Below are 5,725 nucleotides of genomic sequence, written 5' to 3' on the forward strand. Positions count from 1 at the left end.
AGCAGGAGTTTCTTAGACTTGAAGATTGCTTGTCCGGTGATGGCGACGGCGTCAGCAATTGTTACTTTTTCGGCCTTAGTTAATTAGTTTAAACGTTGGTAGCGACATTACGTACAGAACATGTCACAAAAGTCTCAAAAATTTGGTCCAAAGGAAAATTTCAATAAATTAGCGTGATACCTTTCCTGACATTATAGCCCTATATCTATCAAGAGGTCCAAAATCAAATCATATAGCATTCAGTCAGTTTAATTGAAGTCTGGAGCTGGCATTTCAGTTAACTGCTAGTTTGTCATTTGATTGTGGGACTTAATTTTTCCTCGGGGTTCATTTTTTTGTTATTTTACTTTTATCGCATTTCTTAGTTAATTCAACTTACATAATTTATCCACATTATTAGTGTATCTGCTACAAATGTAAGTATAAAGAAGGTTTTAAACCTAAATGTCAAGGCACACAATCCCTCTATTACATGTATCAGCAATAAACGATAAGTTTTTTCTACTTCGATTTGACTTATAATCATGTCAATTTAACATTATTTTCATTGTTTTTTGCACTTACAGATACACTCTGTCCTTTTATTGGTTCTGCTGTTCGGAATGTATCTTGTCCAAAAGTTGTTATCAGACCGTAAGTTTATTGATTATATGATAAAAAAAAATCAGTAAAACCATTCAATATTACAGTTGCATGCTTACTACTTTTAATGAATGGATTTTTTTCACACCACAAGAATCGTTTTTCAATTCCTTTAAACAGTCAAAACCAAAAAAGTGTTGTTGGCTATGAAAAGGCCAAGACATGCAAACCACAATTATTAAGTTAGGTTTGCTGTTTTCTGTATAATCAGTTAAAGTTTTGACATTTATTTTTTATTAAGATGAGTGAATTTTTCGAAAATAACTGTTTACAGGTCAACACAAAAGAATGAGTCCTTAACATCAGTAGACAGATTTACCGACGGTAGAAGTAGTTATTATGAAGGTAAGTAAGTATCTCATGTATGTCCTTGGCAAATTACAATAAATATTCTAATAAAATTTAACAAGAAAAAAAAGAATTTCATAGTAGGGTTATACTACTCAATGTTGCATGCTTTGTATCAAACAAAACTAACAGGATCAATAGATGTCGTTATCATTGATAGTAGGGAAATTTAATATTCGGAAATATTTTGATTAGCATTTTAAAGACCAATTTTCAGTCATAGATCGACTAATAATCTTTAAAAAAAAAAAAAGAGAGCTGGTCAGTTGTTCTCACCTGTGTCCAACATACTTAGTCTAATAGATATAGAAGATGTGGTATGAGTGTCAATGTGCCAATTCTCCATCCAAGTCACAATTTATAGAAATAAAACATTATATAGGTCAAAGAACAACGAGCATTGGCTTACACCGAACAGCAAGCTATAAGGATCCCCTAAAATTACTAAATTATGTGAAACCATTTAAACGGAAATACCAACGGTCTAATATACTAGTATTTAAAAACCGAGATACGAGAAACACTTATGAACCAAATCAACAAACGACAGATTCCTGACTAATGACAGGTGAAAGCGAGAATTACATTATCTGATATATCCTGTAATCATTTCAATATAAAATACACAGAGATAGTAGGTATATACAAATGTTATTGATAACACCGGATGAATGGTACGTCAATCATACAAGACTTATCATTGATGCTCAAATCAAAAGTTTTCATGTTAAAAGGCCAAATTCATTACACAGCTACGAAAACATTATAAGTGAACCGACAGTTGTTTTGTAAAAAGTTTGCCAGACATTGTCGATTTTATTGAGGAGTATAAACGTAAGTAAAATAAAGATACACGTTTTCAAGCGTAAATCATAAATTGTCCATACAAACATCATGTGTACATTGTAAAGTAAGATATAACATGTAGTAATACCCGCTACGAAAAGGGGAAAGTTCAAACTACAACCCCTGTATCTCGTATTCAAATTAAAGCTTGTTCAAATAAATTGTATTTATCCCGACAATAACGAAATTTTGTATTTGCAACTGACAACTTTAAGGGGATGTATTTACATTAATAGGCTGTGTAAACGACAAAAGACATCCAATACGTCCCTCGTCCTGAACATGCATGAAACATTTGCCACTGAACAGCAACCAACAATCAATCCAATACGGCCGAGCTATTAAAAAATCATTTAAAGGAAATATGGTATTTTGTGACACCTAAATAATACTTTTAGCAATTATTACTAGGTCAGTCTTCTAAATTTAGAAACAGTCACATAAGACCACCGGTAAAGTAAAAGCCTATCGCGTTATATTTTTTATCATAGCAAACTAGATTTTGCAAAAAGACTTGTTTTTAACATTAGTGCCCTTGAACCTGTCTCTTTTGTTCCATCGCACTTTAGAAAACAAACAACCATCGCACTTAAGCGCGAGACACCATCGTACTTGAGCGTAGACCATCGTACTTTAGCGTGACCATCGCACTTTAGAGTACCATCGCACTTTAGAGTTCTACAAACATATATAATATATATTAGGTTATTTCTGGTACAGTATCGCGATCGTGTATTGAAAACATATGAACAGAAAATTTCTCGTTACAGGAAGAACATATAGATTAATATGTGTTTACTTCAGCTAAGCATAAATAATTGTTATGATCTCTGTTCTAGCGGTAATTGGTATGTATACTTTTAATATAATGTTCGATAACAATAAAATGTTATGCTATTGATAAACAGGTGAACGGATCTTGCAAAAAACTACCCTGATCATACTTAATCCATATGATTTCATTCTCACTACGTTATCAGGGAGTTTAAAATAAAATCAATGACAAAGCTGATGTTTTTAACTTTCCAGTTGTAATCTTTCTATGTGTAAGCAATACCATACCATCTGCTCCATTGGATGGCTTTTACATTTCTGCTCAAGCGTCACGCGTGTTCTCACTATGTAATGACCCTTCCATAAAACAGCTTCGATATATTTAAAAAGAAGGAGGACATGTTGATTGGCTGTTGCAAGAAACAATTACCTTGTCAACGCTCTATAACCCTCACACCAACATCCTAGATCCTTACTTCGTTTGCAATGACATCGGATATAATTGACTTTTATAAATGAAGTTTATTTAAATCGCTCTAAGCATTGTATATCTTTTTTTAAACTTTTAAACTTATTAAGTATTCTGAGTCTGTACGAGTGTTACAAAATGAGGAGAAATGATCTCTCAATTTTTCTCGATTTATTTACATTTTTTTGTAACTGCATTATTTGGGTCATGTATTCAAATTATTTCATGTTTTTTGTAGTACTTTTATTTCATTTGATACTGAACTTGTAAGGACTTTGATAAAATAACATTGTAAATATTTGTAGGATTGTTAGAGTGGAATGATGTTTTATATGGCGATCGTGTAACAGATAACAACACGACAGTACAATTATTGGTAGATCAAGATGTATCTGATAATTCGTTGAAAGAAACGGAAGGCGATTCGATAGAAATTGAACGATTACAAAAAGAAAAGAATAGGATGTTAATGGGAGAAGTTGTATCTGGAGACGAAAACGGTTATATCAAATTTCTAACATTTCTAAAAGCATATTCGGAATATGATGACCTCGTTTATGAAATAGAAAACACAGTTGTAACAGATGACGATAGGATAGCATTTCAAAATTGTCAAATGAACACTGAACATAGAGCTGTAATATGAACGATGATCAAATCATGTATGACCATGTGTGAACGAAACTTTTAAAAATTATTGGGACAAAACTCAATTTCGGATAAACATGTTGTTCCTTCGATACTAAGAATTATTTGTGTAATTCATTGCTATACACAAAACTAGAACACGCCCGCAGAACCGTCGACTGACTTAAAGTAACTTTACCTTATTTGAAGCCTTGATTTCGAGCATTCGTATTGTCATCTTATAAATTCATGCTGGTTGTACGGTGAAGTTTATCTGCTTACATAATATTTTTCTATGTTAACCCGTCTTAATTTTCTTCTACAATGAACTAACTAATTTTTTTTCATATTGTTTCTCTTAATTAACCAAAATAAATACTGATGTTGAGGTGCAAAAAAAACAAAATTGCTTTACAGCTTACTCTTGTGTACCATAGACATAAAACAACTACGGGAAAAGTTCCAGTTTCTCCTGATAAGTGAGGATTTTCGGTATAACTTGACTGGGCGGTGTTTAACCGGTTCCATTATTTAATACCACTCCATCTATAGACAGGTGTGTCCAGATAAACTCACCAATGAAGTGGTCAGTTATTTGTCTTTTGAACTCCTGGATATTTTTATATCTCTGAAATAAATTTTATCTCTTTTTTTATTTATTTCAACGCAGTACACAACACTATCGCATGTAAAACTAGAAATGAATCTAAAACAATAATCCACAATGCTTTCAAATATAGACTGGAAGTATAAGCAACAACGGTATTATTTTGCGATATCATATGGCATTGTATCTGTATAGTGTACAAAAAGGTGAAGCATGCTACACAGCGGAACAAACTGTGCGCCTCTCCTTGTCGACCTCTTCTTTTTTTCCTTTACAGACACTTGCCAAAAGCAAGACGTTCAATGAAGCCAGATCATTTAATTTCACGTTCAAATATATTGATTATAGATATAGGAAGATGTGGTGTGAGTGCCAATGAGACAACTCTCCACACAAATAACAATTTAAAAATTAAACCATTATAGGTTAAAGTACGGCCTTCAACACGGAGCCTTTCTACATTATGCTCTTTCCATTAACAAACCATTCTTTTCTGATTGGGTTCCATTTTTATATTCTCATGAACAAGACTTTAAAGACACAATAGAAACGTCTTCTTCCGCTTTGATTTAGACTGATACCTCGAATAAGACATAAGCCGTCAACTTTGTACAAAATTCTATGACAAACGAGACGAATACCCCCCCCCCCCCCCCCTCCTTTCCCCCGGCAGTATCAATATACCAGTTTCAACAGGCTAGGATACATATATACATACACATTTCCAAACTCATTCGATATTCGAGAGCTTTACGCTGCTACTCAAGACTTAAACGTCACTACTAAGTGTATAAGCGACAAATTGAAGAACCAGGGTTATATCAAAGAACTCTCGTTTTTGTCATCGAAATGAGTAAATGAGTAAACGGTATTTATTTCAGCCTAATAAACGGAGAGTTGTTACTGCCGAAATTTTTAAAATAAAGAAAGATAGATAATTGTACAGTAACACTTTTATTGTCATTAAAACACAAATTAAATATTTAGTGTATACTCTGTAGATTGCATTTAAATCAAGGTAAATTATTACCTAACGCAGGCCATAAGTTTTGCTCTAAACTACATGAAAACTTGAGATAATCCCTGTTTGGTCTTAATAATTGACCGGAAGTCAATAACACCTTGTAGGTATATAATATAAACATGATTAACTTGTCACTTTCTATCATGTCTATTGTATTTTATATTCTCGTCGATGATGACAAACAATAAGCTATTTCGTGTCGGTAAAAAAAAGAAACATGAAAAAAAGTTTCAAATGTGTAGCAGTACTTTCGGAAGTGAAAAATAAAGTTTTTTTTTTAATCGGACACTTAAAAAAGCCAACATACTTTACACGATTACAAACTTAAGTTTATCAAAGATCAAACGATATAATCGTCTTATTTTTACCAGTGGGAGATCTTTGCCAG

The 5,725-nt window shown here is 32.7% G+C and overlaps 1 long non-coding RNA gene across 1 annotated transcript; it reads left to right on the forward strand.

Annotated features, from left to right (window-relative positions):
* The first annotated feature begins 549 nt into the window (after positions 1 to 549).
* Positions 550 to 4,356, forward strand: LOC134700509 (uncharacterized). The gene is made up of 4 exons (XR_010103904.1): positions 550 to 633; positions 917 to 987; positions 2,607 to 2,684; positions 3,385 to 4,356. It is a non-coding gene; the product is annotated as an uncharacterized LOC134700509 (long non-coding RNA).
* Positions 4,357 to 5,725: the final 1,369 nt, after the last annotated feature.

This window comes from Mytilus trossulus, unplaced genomic scaffold (genome assembly GCF_036588685.1).
Source record: "Mytilus trossulus isolate FHL-02 unplaced genomic scaffold, PNRI_Mtr1.1.1.hap1 h1tg000158l__unscaffolded, whole genome shotgun sequence".
NCBI classification, from domain to species: Eukaryota; Metazoa; Mollusca; class Bivalvia; order Mytilida; family Mytilidae; genus Mytilus; species Mytilus trossulus.